Here is a 10,603-nt window from a genome sequence, read left to right as displayed (position 1 = left end):
CTTTCTGTGAATCATTTGCTACTCATGTTGATCTCCCTAAGGAGAAGTGGTTTAAATATCATCCTCCCATTGAAGTAAAAGTAGTTGAACCTATTAAAGTTGAAGAAAAGACTATCACTTATAATGTTGATCCTATTGTTCCTACCGCTTATATTGAGAAACCACCTTTCCCTGTTAGAATAAAGGGTCATGCTAAAGCTTCAACTGTGGTTCATAAGAGTAATGCTAGAACATCAACACCCTCTGAGCAAATTAAAGTTGAACCTAGTATTGCTATGGTTAATGATCTCTTGGTCGATAATATTGGGCATGTTATTTACTTCTGTAATGAAGCTGCTAGAATTGCTAGACCCGATACTAAAAATAAACATAGACCTGTTGTAGGCATGCCTGTTGTTTCTGTTAAAATAGGAGATCATTATTAGCATGGCTTATGTGATATGGGTGCTAGTGTGAGTGCAATACCTCATTCCTTATACAAAGAAATTATGCATGATATTGCACCTGCTGAGATAGAAGATATAGATGTTATAGTTAAGCTTGCCAATAGAGATACTATTTCACCAATTGGGATTGTTAGAGATGTTGAAGTCTTGTGTGGGAAAGTTAAATATCCTACTGATTTTCTTGTTCTTGGTTCCCCACAAGATGACTTTTGTCCCATTATATTTGGCAGACCCTTCTTGAATACTGTTAATGCTAGGATAGACTGCGAGAAGGATATTGTTACTGTTGGTTTAGGATATATGTCTCATGATTTTAATTTTGCTAAATTTCGTAGACAACCTCATTATAAAGAATTTCCTAGTAAAGATGAATTATTGGTCTTGCTTCTATTGCCGTGCCTCCTAATGATCCTTTAGAGCAATATTTGCTAGACCATGAAAATGATATGTTTATGAATGCAAGAAGGGAAATAGATGAAGTATTCTTTAAACAGGGACCTATTTTGAAACACAACTTGCCTGTTGAAATTCTAGGGGATCCTCCTCCACCCAAGGGTGATCCCGTGTTTGAGCTTAAAACATTACCTGATACTCTTAAATATGCTTATCTTGATGAAAAGAAGATATATCCTGTTATTATTAGTGCTAACCTTTCAGAGCAGGAAGAAGAGAAATTATTGAAAACTCTGAAGAAGCACCGTGCTGCTATTGGATATAACCTTGATGATCTTAAGGGCATAAGTCCCACTCTATGCCAGCACAAAATAAAATTGGAGAAATATGCTAAACTGGTTGTGGATCACCAACGATGGTTAAAACCTAAGATGAAAGAAGTGGTAAGAAATGAAATACTAAAGCTTCAGGAGGCAGGTATAATTTATCCCGTTGCTGATAGTCAGTGGGTAAGTCCTGTCCATTGTGTCCCTAAGAAGAGAGGTATTACTGTTGTTCCTCACGATAAAGATGAATTGATCCCACAAAGAATTATTACAGGTTATAGAATGGTAATTGATTTCCGCAAATTGAATAAAGCTACTAGAAAAGATCATTACCCTTTACCTTTTATTGATCAAATGCTAGAAAGATTATCCAAACATACACATTTTTGTTTTCTAGACGGTTATTCTGGTTTCTCTCAAATACCTGTGTCAAAAGAGGATCAAGAAAAGACCACTTTTACTTGCCCTTTCGGTACCTTTGCTTATAGACGTATGCCTTTTGGGTTATGTAATGCACCTGCTACCTTTCAAAGATGTATGACTGCTATATTCTCTGACTTTTGTGAAAAGATTGTTGAGGTTTTCATGGATGATTTCTCTGTGTATGGAACTTCTTTTGATGATTGCTTAAGCAACCTTGATCGAGTTTTGCAGAGATGTGAAGAAACTAATCTTGTCTTGAATTGGGAGAAGTGCCACTTTATGGTTAATGAAGGTATTGTCTTGGGGCATAAAATTTCTGAAAGAGGTATTGAAGTTTATAAAGCTAAAGTTGGTGCTATTGAAAAGATGTCGTGTCCAAAGGACATTAAAGGTATAAGAAGTTTCATTGGTCATGCCAGTTTTTATAGGAGGTTCATTAAAGACTTCTCAAAAATTTCTAGGCCTCTGACTAATCTGTTACAAAAAGATGTTCCTTTTGTCTGTCGGATCACGGGTTCCGGCAAAACCCTTAAGGTTCGAACTCTGGGGTGCGCGCGAAGTTCTCTCCCTCCTACCGATCCGCGTCCTAACTAGCTAAGATCTCAGGATCGTGCTCGAGGAACTCACAATCACAAAGACACGAGGTTTATACTGGTTCGGCCAACCGTTGTGGTGTAATACCCTACTCTAGTGTGGTGGTGGTGGATTGCCTCTTGGGCTAATGATGAACAGTACAAGGGGAAGAACAACCTTCTGAGGTTGAGGTGTCCTTGTGCTCGGTGTGTGGCTAAGGATCAGGCGAGATGCCCCTGGATCAGATGCCTCTACTGTGGTGGCTAGTTCTACTTATATAGGCCCTGGTCCTCTTCCCAAATATTGAGCAGGAAGGGAGCCAACAATGGCCAATTTGAAAGGGGACAGCTAGTACAGCTTATCCTGACAAAAGCGGTCTTCGCCTGCAAAAGGCTCTGGCGGTGACGCCGCCTTGGGCTCCATGGTGACCTCCGTCTTGCCGTCCTGCTGGTCTTGGTCTCATTGCACCGATATGGAAACCATTGCTTGATGCCTCGGTACTCCGCGCCTGCGCTCGCTCCCTTAGCACCAAAGGGGAAACAAGGACACTGCGCGGGCTGGCGCCCGCCTGGCGCCAGCCTGATCTTGATCGTCATGGCTCGCGTCACGAGAACCTCGCGAGGTTTGCCCTGCCTTGATCTCTCCGCCCCTCGCGAGCCTACCTGGTGAGGCCGCTCCTGAGGAGGTCTTGTGTCGTCCGCCTCGCGAGGCTTGGCCCCTCGCGAGGGTCTTGAATGCCTTGTTGGTGAAGATGGGCTATACAGGCCTGCTAGCACAGCCACGCCATGGGCCGCAGGCAGGCAAGTGTGGGGACCCCCATTCCCAGAACGCCGACAGTAGCCCCCGGGACCAAGGCGCGCTCGGGCTTGGCTTCAAGGCGAAGCCAAAGGTTAAGTACGGAGCGCCGCGGGCCCCCAAATCCTGCGGCCTTGGTTGACGCATGGCGGTTGATTGGACGTGGGTGTCTCCGCTTCCCCACACTGCCTCGACAACTGCCCGACGTGACAAGTCCCTGCGACATGCAAGGGAAACCATCATTACCTGTGATTGTGGGAGGCGCTGGTTGGCCTTCTCCTGCTATAAATGAGGGAGGGGGGCTGAGCCCCCGTCGCCCATCTCTTCCCAGTCCCCTTGCTTCTTCCTTCTTGATCCATCCCTTCTAACAATTCTCATGGCGCCAATCCGAAGGTTCTCCGCCGAGGAGAAAGGAAAGGCTCCCCGTGACGAGCCGGGGCTGCTTCCGTCGAAGAAGAGGTCGGTTCACCATCGTGACGCAGTGGTGATGCAGTTGGTGACGAGGCCTTGGTGCGAGCGGCCTCCTCCTGGATATCCACTGCCCCTGTACGCCCAAGCCAGTGGCTCAGGAGGAAGGAACGACGGGCGTCGACATGCGCACCGCGGCCAAGGTCGACGTGCCGTGGTGACGCGCGTCGTCGCTCCTGGAGTTCATGCGGTGGACTCCTCGCGCGAGCTCGTGCTGTGGGCGGCGGTGCCCCCAAGCTCTTGGATCTGCTTCCCGCAGTTCTTCTCCGACATGATGCCACCGCGGGGACCCCTCGAGCTCTGGTTGCAGCATGCCGGCTGCGACGCTCCGGTGACCGGAGCTGAGGTTGAAGCAGTCTCCCCCGGCAAGATCTTCATGACCCGCGGCTGGGGCGAGGTCGCGCGGGTTTTCCACGCGGAGGGCGCCCTTGCGATCCACTTCGAGTATGACGACGCCTCCACACTGTTCTTCAAGGTATTCAATGCGGAGGGCCGCCGCTTGGAGTGTTGCCCTGGAGGGGAGCGCCAGGATGATGCGTGCCCCACTCGCGACTACTCCAGCAGCGGCGACTCTTGGGAGTCCAGCGGTTCTCCCAAGCTCTACGAGACTCCGGAGACGAGCGACGACAGCTATGTGCCCCCGAGCTCTCGCCGCGCACGGAGCAGGGCTGCGGCGACCGGCCGCCGCCGCCGCTGATCTGGATGGGGTTGGCGCCGGCCTCCCGCGGCCCACTGTTGATGATGGCGTCCGCTGCGGAGGCGTGTAGATAGGATTCTCCTAGGTTCTGGTCTTTTGTTCCCTGCGAGGAATCAAGGAGTACCCCGTGGGGGTGTGTAAAGGGTCTGTGATGTCTTTTGTGTATATCTTCCTTATTATGAAAATTTGCGAACGCCTGTCCTGTTCAGGCTTAGTCTCCCCTTTCCAACCTCGCGACAGCTTGTTGCTCTACGCTGACAGGTCCCGGTCCCCAGGCAAGCTGCAGCCGTCGCTGGTATGCCAGGTCGCGTGCCGTGGTCAAGGCCAGGAGGTGAGCGGCCTGAGGTCCAGTAAGAGCCCCTGAGGCGCGATGCTCAGGAGGTCCCCTTTAGTGCTCAGCAGCCATGGTAAGGCAAGAAAGGGAGGCGACGTGGCCGCAACGGGGCTGCGGCGTGCGTGATCCTTGGGCTCCAACATTTAGCCAATCTGAGCGTGAGACTTATCTTGGCGATTTTGGGCCGGTTTCTTGCGATGCGCCGCGTTAATGCGTAACTAGGCCAGGCCCATACGAGCCTCCCCCTTCCCACGCTCTCCTTCGTGCTCTACGTCCTCAGGTCCTGGCCCTCGAGCGAGCTCAGCCGCCGCTAGTATGCCATGTCGCATGCCGTGGTCAAGACCAGGGGGGTGAGGGCTGGAGAGCCAGTAAGAGCTCCTGACACACGATGCTCGGGAGCCCCCCTTTTAACACGCAAGCGGATCGCATGGGAGAAAAGGGAGCTCGTGGTGCCGCCTGCTGTCATCCTCATGAGATTCCTGCAAGCCAGCACAAGGAGGAACACAGTTTGCCGTTACGGTTGCCAGCCTGTCGCTGGTTGCTCCGCGAGGGAATCGAGGCACTGAGGGCCTGGTGAGGTGACGTGCGCGGGGCGTGCCGCGAGCCAGAGCTCGACCACTCAGGTTTGTCGACGTGACAGGGACGGACCCGTGCACCAGCGCCGTGCCGGCGTGAGCAGCCACCGTGGGAGGCGACAATCGAGCAGGTAATAGTCATAAGCAGATTAAGCAGGGAAAGCATACTGGCTTAGGTAAATGCAGGGAAGAAACAGGCCACTGGGTCAGGCCCGAGCGGCTTGGGGATGATGCAGCCCGAAGGGCGCCCCCAGCAAGGTAAGTTAAAGGCATAAAAAGGGATACATGCCACAGGGACGGACCCACGCGGCCTGGGAATGATGCAGCCCGAGGGGCGCTCCCAGCTAAATAAACTTGGAAAATGTCACCTGGTTCTGTTGATGAAGGAGATTTGGGGCAGCTGAAGGTACGCGGCGAAGCGGTCGCTCCTCATGAGCCACCGGGGTCCCGAGCCTCGGGAGGCCTGGGGGTCCAGGTGGTTCCTTGAGGACCGTCTCCATCTCCGTCAGGACGGCGCGGTGCCTGGCCTCCTGAGCCGCCATGGTGCGCCGCAAGTTGCGCTGGTAGACGAACGACACGCTCGGCAGGCTGAAAGGCATGCGAATGTAGTTGTGTGGTGGACCCTCGCAGCAGCCCACGCGCGAAGGCCAGAAGAGCTCCTGAGATGCGGCCCTCTTGAGCCCTGGGACATCGATGCAGACGCGCAGCCCGGCATCCTCGCCTGGATGAGGAGATGCGCCTTGTGAGCGGCAGTCGCCGCGCATGGCCCTTGTGTCTTGCAGTTCCTGAGCGGTCTTAGTGATGAACTCCTGAGCGGTGGGCGCTTCCTCGCCCTGTGTTCTCCTGAGGGAGACGTGCCATGAAGCACGCCTCCAAGTGGTGCCCAAGCGCCTCCCTCGTGATGTTGGCGAAGTCTGAGGCCTTCCAGAAGAGAGCCCCCGAGCCCTGCCCGAGGAGGGCACCGGGCGCGCCTTCCTATGCGATGGACGGAGGCGCCCCTGGCGCGGGCGCTGATCCTGACGAGGCACCGCTTGCTTGAGACCCCGCGCGGTGCTGCTGCTTCTTCTTCTTGGGGATGGCCTCAAGAGGGCCCTCGCCCTTGCTGTCGGGGTCGTCGATTGCTGCGGCTTGGAAGGCACGCTCGAGGGAGCACACCGCATCTCTTTCCTCGCACGGGACCGTGATGATTCCGCTGCTTCCTGGCATCTTGAGGACATTATAGCCGTGATGAGTCACCACCACGAACTTGGCCAGGGCTGGATACCCGAGGATGGCATTGTACGGCAGGCGGATGTGCACGACGTCGAAGTCGATGAGCTCGGTGCGGTAGTTCTTGCGTTCTCCGAAGGTGACAGGGAGGCGGACCTGCCCTATCGGTGTGGTGGAGCCGTCGGTCACTCCTGAGAAAGGCTTGGTAGGCTGAAGTTGGTCATATGGCACCCGGAGGTTGTCGAACGTGTCGACGGACAGGATGTTGAGCCCTGAGCCACCGTCGATGAGAGTCTTGGTAACTTGCACGTTGCTGATGACTGGTGAACAAAGCATTGGGAGGGCGCCAGCGGTAGCTGCGCACTTGAGCTGATCTGCCGAATTGAACGTGATGGGGCATTGAGACCATCTGAGCGGGTGCGTGGCCTCGAGCTTGGGGAGGACTGCATTCACTTCACGAGCAAATTGTTTGAAGATACGCTGTGAGGCTGGGGCTTGAGCTCCACCCAAGATGCAGGCGATAGCACGCGGCTCCTGGAAGCCCCCAGCCCCCTCGTCTTGATGGTGGTCATCATTCCTTCTTGGCAGCGGTAGTGGGGGAAGATCGGCGTTGCCCTGAGGGCGGTCCTTACGAGGCTGGTCCCTCCAGGCGCCCTCGTGAGGCTGATCCTGCCAGCGGTCCTCACGAGGTCGGTCGCGCCACTCCTGGCGCGGGTCACGGTCATCCCAGCGTCTGCCACCATATCCTCCTCCCCGACCGTAGCCCCGGTCGTTGCGCTCGGGGCGTCGACCGAAGCGTCCTTCTTGAATGGCTCTGAGCTCTTGACAGTCGTTGGTGTTGTGGGTGTGCAGGTTGTGGAAGGCGCATAACGGTCAGCTGCTCTTGGATGACTCGGGCTGGTCTCTGCCATGCTTGGTGTCTGGTTCCGCCGCGAGCACGACTGCTCCCTTGCGCTTCACGTCCTTGGCCTTGGCTTTCTTCTCCTCCGTGTCCGCAGCCGGGAGCTCAAGGAGGGAGAGGCGCCCTTCCTCAGCTCTTGCGCACTTGGTCACCAGGTTGAACAGCTCCTGAGATGTGCACAACTCCTCGTGGATAGCGAGCTCCTCCTTCATCTTGACGTCGCGGATGCCATCAGAGAACGCAGAGATGATGGCCTCGTCCGTCACCTTGGGGATCTTGAGCCGAACGTTGTTGAAGCGCTGGATGTACTTCTGGAGGGTCTCTCCTGGTTGTTTCCTGACGCGACGCAGGCCTCCCGCGGCCGGTGGGCGGTCGCGAGTGCCCTGGAAGTTGGCGACGAAGCGGTCGCACATCTCGTCCCAGGAGGAGATCGAGCCCGATGGCAGGTTCAGGAGCTAGGAGCGGGCACCATCCTTGAGAGCCATGGGAAACCAATTCGCCATGACCTTCTCATCGCCGTTGGCCGCCTCGATGCTCAGCTCGTAGAACTGCAAGAACTCCGTGGGGTCGGGGGTGCCGTCGTAGCGAGGAGGCAGATCCGGCTTGAACTTTCCCGGCGAGGCGACGCTACGTAGCTCGGGGGTGAAGGCGCGGCAGCCAGCTGTGGTCACCGGGGCCCGTCTTGGAGGCGGAGCTTGGTCTTGACGCTCACGTGCCGCCACAGCAAGCGGCGCGGGGCCCTGCCATGGCAGACGATCCTGGCGCGGCGGGGCGAGGAGTGGCGGAGCGTTCTCTTGCGGCCGAGGAACTTCTTGGCAGCTTCTTTCTTCGCGCGCGGGCGCCAGACGCGGTGGGTCGTGCCATGGAGGCGCGCGCCCGGGCGCCGTCTTGGGGCAGAGGTGGCGGAAGTGCTCCGTGAGCTACGTCGCCTGTAGCTGGCGGAGGGCAAGGTGCAGAGGGGGACGGCGCAGGGGAGCCCCCTGCGGCGCGGACAAGCTCGGCGATGCGGTCGAGCCAGTCCTCCTAGAGGTCGTCGACCGGGCGGTAGCGCAGGAGCTCGTGCGCCATGAGGAGCGCGGCCCGCGCGTCCATGGGAGCGCGACATGCATGGGACGAAGAACCGGCCGGGGTTAGCGATGGAGTGGCGGTGCGGCCGTCCCGCCGCATCGACGGGTGCAGCGAGGATGCTTGCTGCTCGTTCCCCGCCAGGCCAGTGGCGGCGTTGGCGGCAGGCGACGGAGAACTACGAGGTGGCCCGCCGACGGGAGCCGTCTGAGCGACGCGGGTGGCAAGGGCAGCCCGGCGCTCAGCACGAGCACGGCGAGCGTCCGCCATGGAGATGATGGAGCGATGGAGCGCAGATTGACGGAAGGGAGGCTACGGCACACCCCTACCTGGCGCGCCAAATGTTGGATCACGGGTTCCGGCAAAACACTTAAGGTTCGAACTCTGGGGTGCGCGCGAAGTTCTCTCCCTCCTACCGATCCGCGTCCTAACTAGCTAAGATCTCAAGATCGAGCTCGAGGAACTCACAATCACAAAGACACGAGGTTTATACTGGTTTGGGACACCGTTGTGGTGTAATACCCTACTGCAGTGTGGTGGTGGTGGATTGCCTCTTGGGCTAATGATGAACAGTACAAGGGGAAGAACAGCCTCCTGAGGTTGAGGTGTCCTTGTGCTCGGTGTGTGGCTAAGGATCAGGCGAGATGCCCCTGGATCAGATGCCTCTACTGTGGTGGCTAGTTCTACTTATATAGGCCCTGGTCCTCTTCCCAAATATTGAGCGGGAAGGGAGCCAACAACGGTCAATTTGAAAGGGGACAACTAGTACAGCTTATCCTGACAAAAGCGGTCTTTGCCTGCAAAAGGCTTTGGCGGTGATGCGGCCTTGGGCTCCATGGTGACCTCTGTCTTGTCGTCCTGCTGGTCTTGGTCTCGTTGCACCGATATGGAAACCTTTGCTTGATGCCTCGGTACTCCGCGCCTGCGCTCGCTCCCTTAGCACCAAAGGGGAAACAAGGACACTACACGGGCTGGCGCCCACCTGGCGCCAGCCTGATCTTGATCGTCATGGCTCACGTCACGAGAACCTCACGAGGTTTGCCCTGCCTTGATCTCTCCACCCCTCGCGAGCCTGCCTGGTGAGGCCGCTCCTGAGGAGGTCTTGTGTCGTCCGCCTCGCGAGGGTCTTGAATGCCTTGTTGGTGAAGAGGGGCCGTACAGGCCTGCTAGCACAGCCACGCCGTGGGCCGCAGGCAGGCAAGTCTGGGGACCCCCGTTCCCAGAACGCCGACATTGTCTTTGATGATGATTGTGTAGAAGCATTTGAAATACTTAAGAAAGCCTTGATTTCTGCACCTATTGTTCAGCCACCTGATTGGAATTTACCCTTTGAAATTATGTGTGATGCTATTGATTATGCTGTAGGTGTTGTTCTAGGACAAAGAGTTGATAACAAATTAAATGTTATCCAATATGCTAGTAAAACTCTAGAAAGTGCACAGAGAAATTATGCTACTACTGAAAAAGAATTTTAGCAGTTGTATTTGCTTGTGATAAGTTCAGACCTTATATTGTTGATTTTAAAGTAACTGTTCACACTGATCATGCTACTATTAAATATCTTATGGAAAAGAAAGATGCTAAACCTAGACTTGTTAGATGGGTTCTCTTGCTACAAGAATTTGATTTGCATATTATTGATAGAAAGGGAGCTGAGAACCCCGTTGCAGACAACTTGTCTAGGTTAGAGAATGTTCTTGATGACCCACTACCTATTGATGATAGTTTTCCTGATGAACAATTAGCTACCATAAATGCTTCTGGTACTGCTCCATGGTATGCTGATTATGCCAATTACATTGTTGCTAAATTTGTACCACCTAGTTTCACATACCAGCAAAAGAAAAAGGTTTTCTATGATTTAAGACATTACTTCTGGGATGACCCACACCTTTATAAAGAAGGAGTAGATGGTGTTATTAGATGTTGTGTACCTGAGCATGAACAGGAACAGATCCTACGCAAGTGTCACTCCGAGGCTTATGGAGGACACCATGCTGGAGATAGAACTGCGCATAAGGTATTGCAATCCGGTTTTTATTGGCCTACTCTTTTTAAAGATGCCCGTAAGTTTGTCTTGTCTTGTGATGAATTTCAAAGAATTAGTAATATTAGTAGACGTCAAGAAATGCCTATGGACTATTCAATTGTTATTGAACCATTTGATGTTTGGGGCTTTGATTATATGGGACCGTTTCATTCCTCTAATGGGTATACACATATTTTAGTTGCTGTTGATTACGTTACTAAGTGGGTAGAAGCTATTCCAACTAGTAGCGCTGATCATAACACCTCTATTAAGATGCTTAAAGAAGTAATTTTTCCGAGGTTTGGAGTCCCTAGATACTTAATGACTGATGGTGGTTCACATTTCATGCATGGTGCCTTTCGTAAAATG

This window comes from Triticum aestivum, chromosome 1D (assembly GCF_018294505.1).
Source record: "Triticum aestivum cultivar Chinese Spring chromosome 1D, IWGSC CS RefSeq v2.1, whole genome shotgun sequence".
Lineage (NCBI taxonomy): Eukaryota > Viridiplantae > Streptophyta > Magnoliopsida > Poales > Poaceae > Triticum > Triticum aestivum.
Note: the sequence above shows the minus strand (reverse complement) of the source record.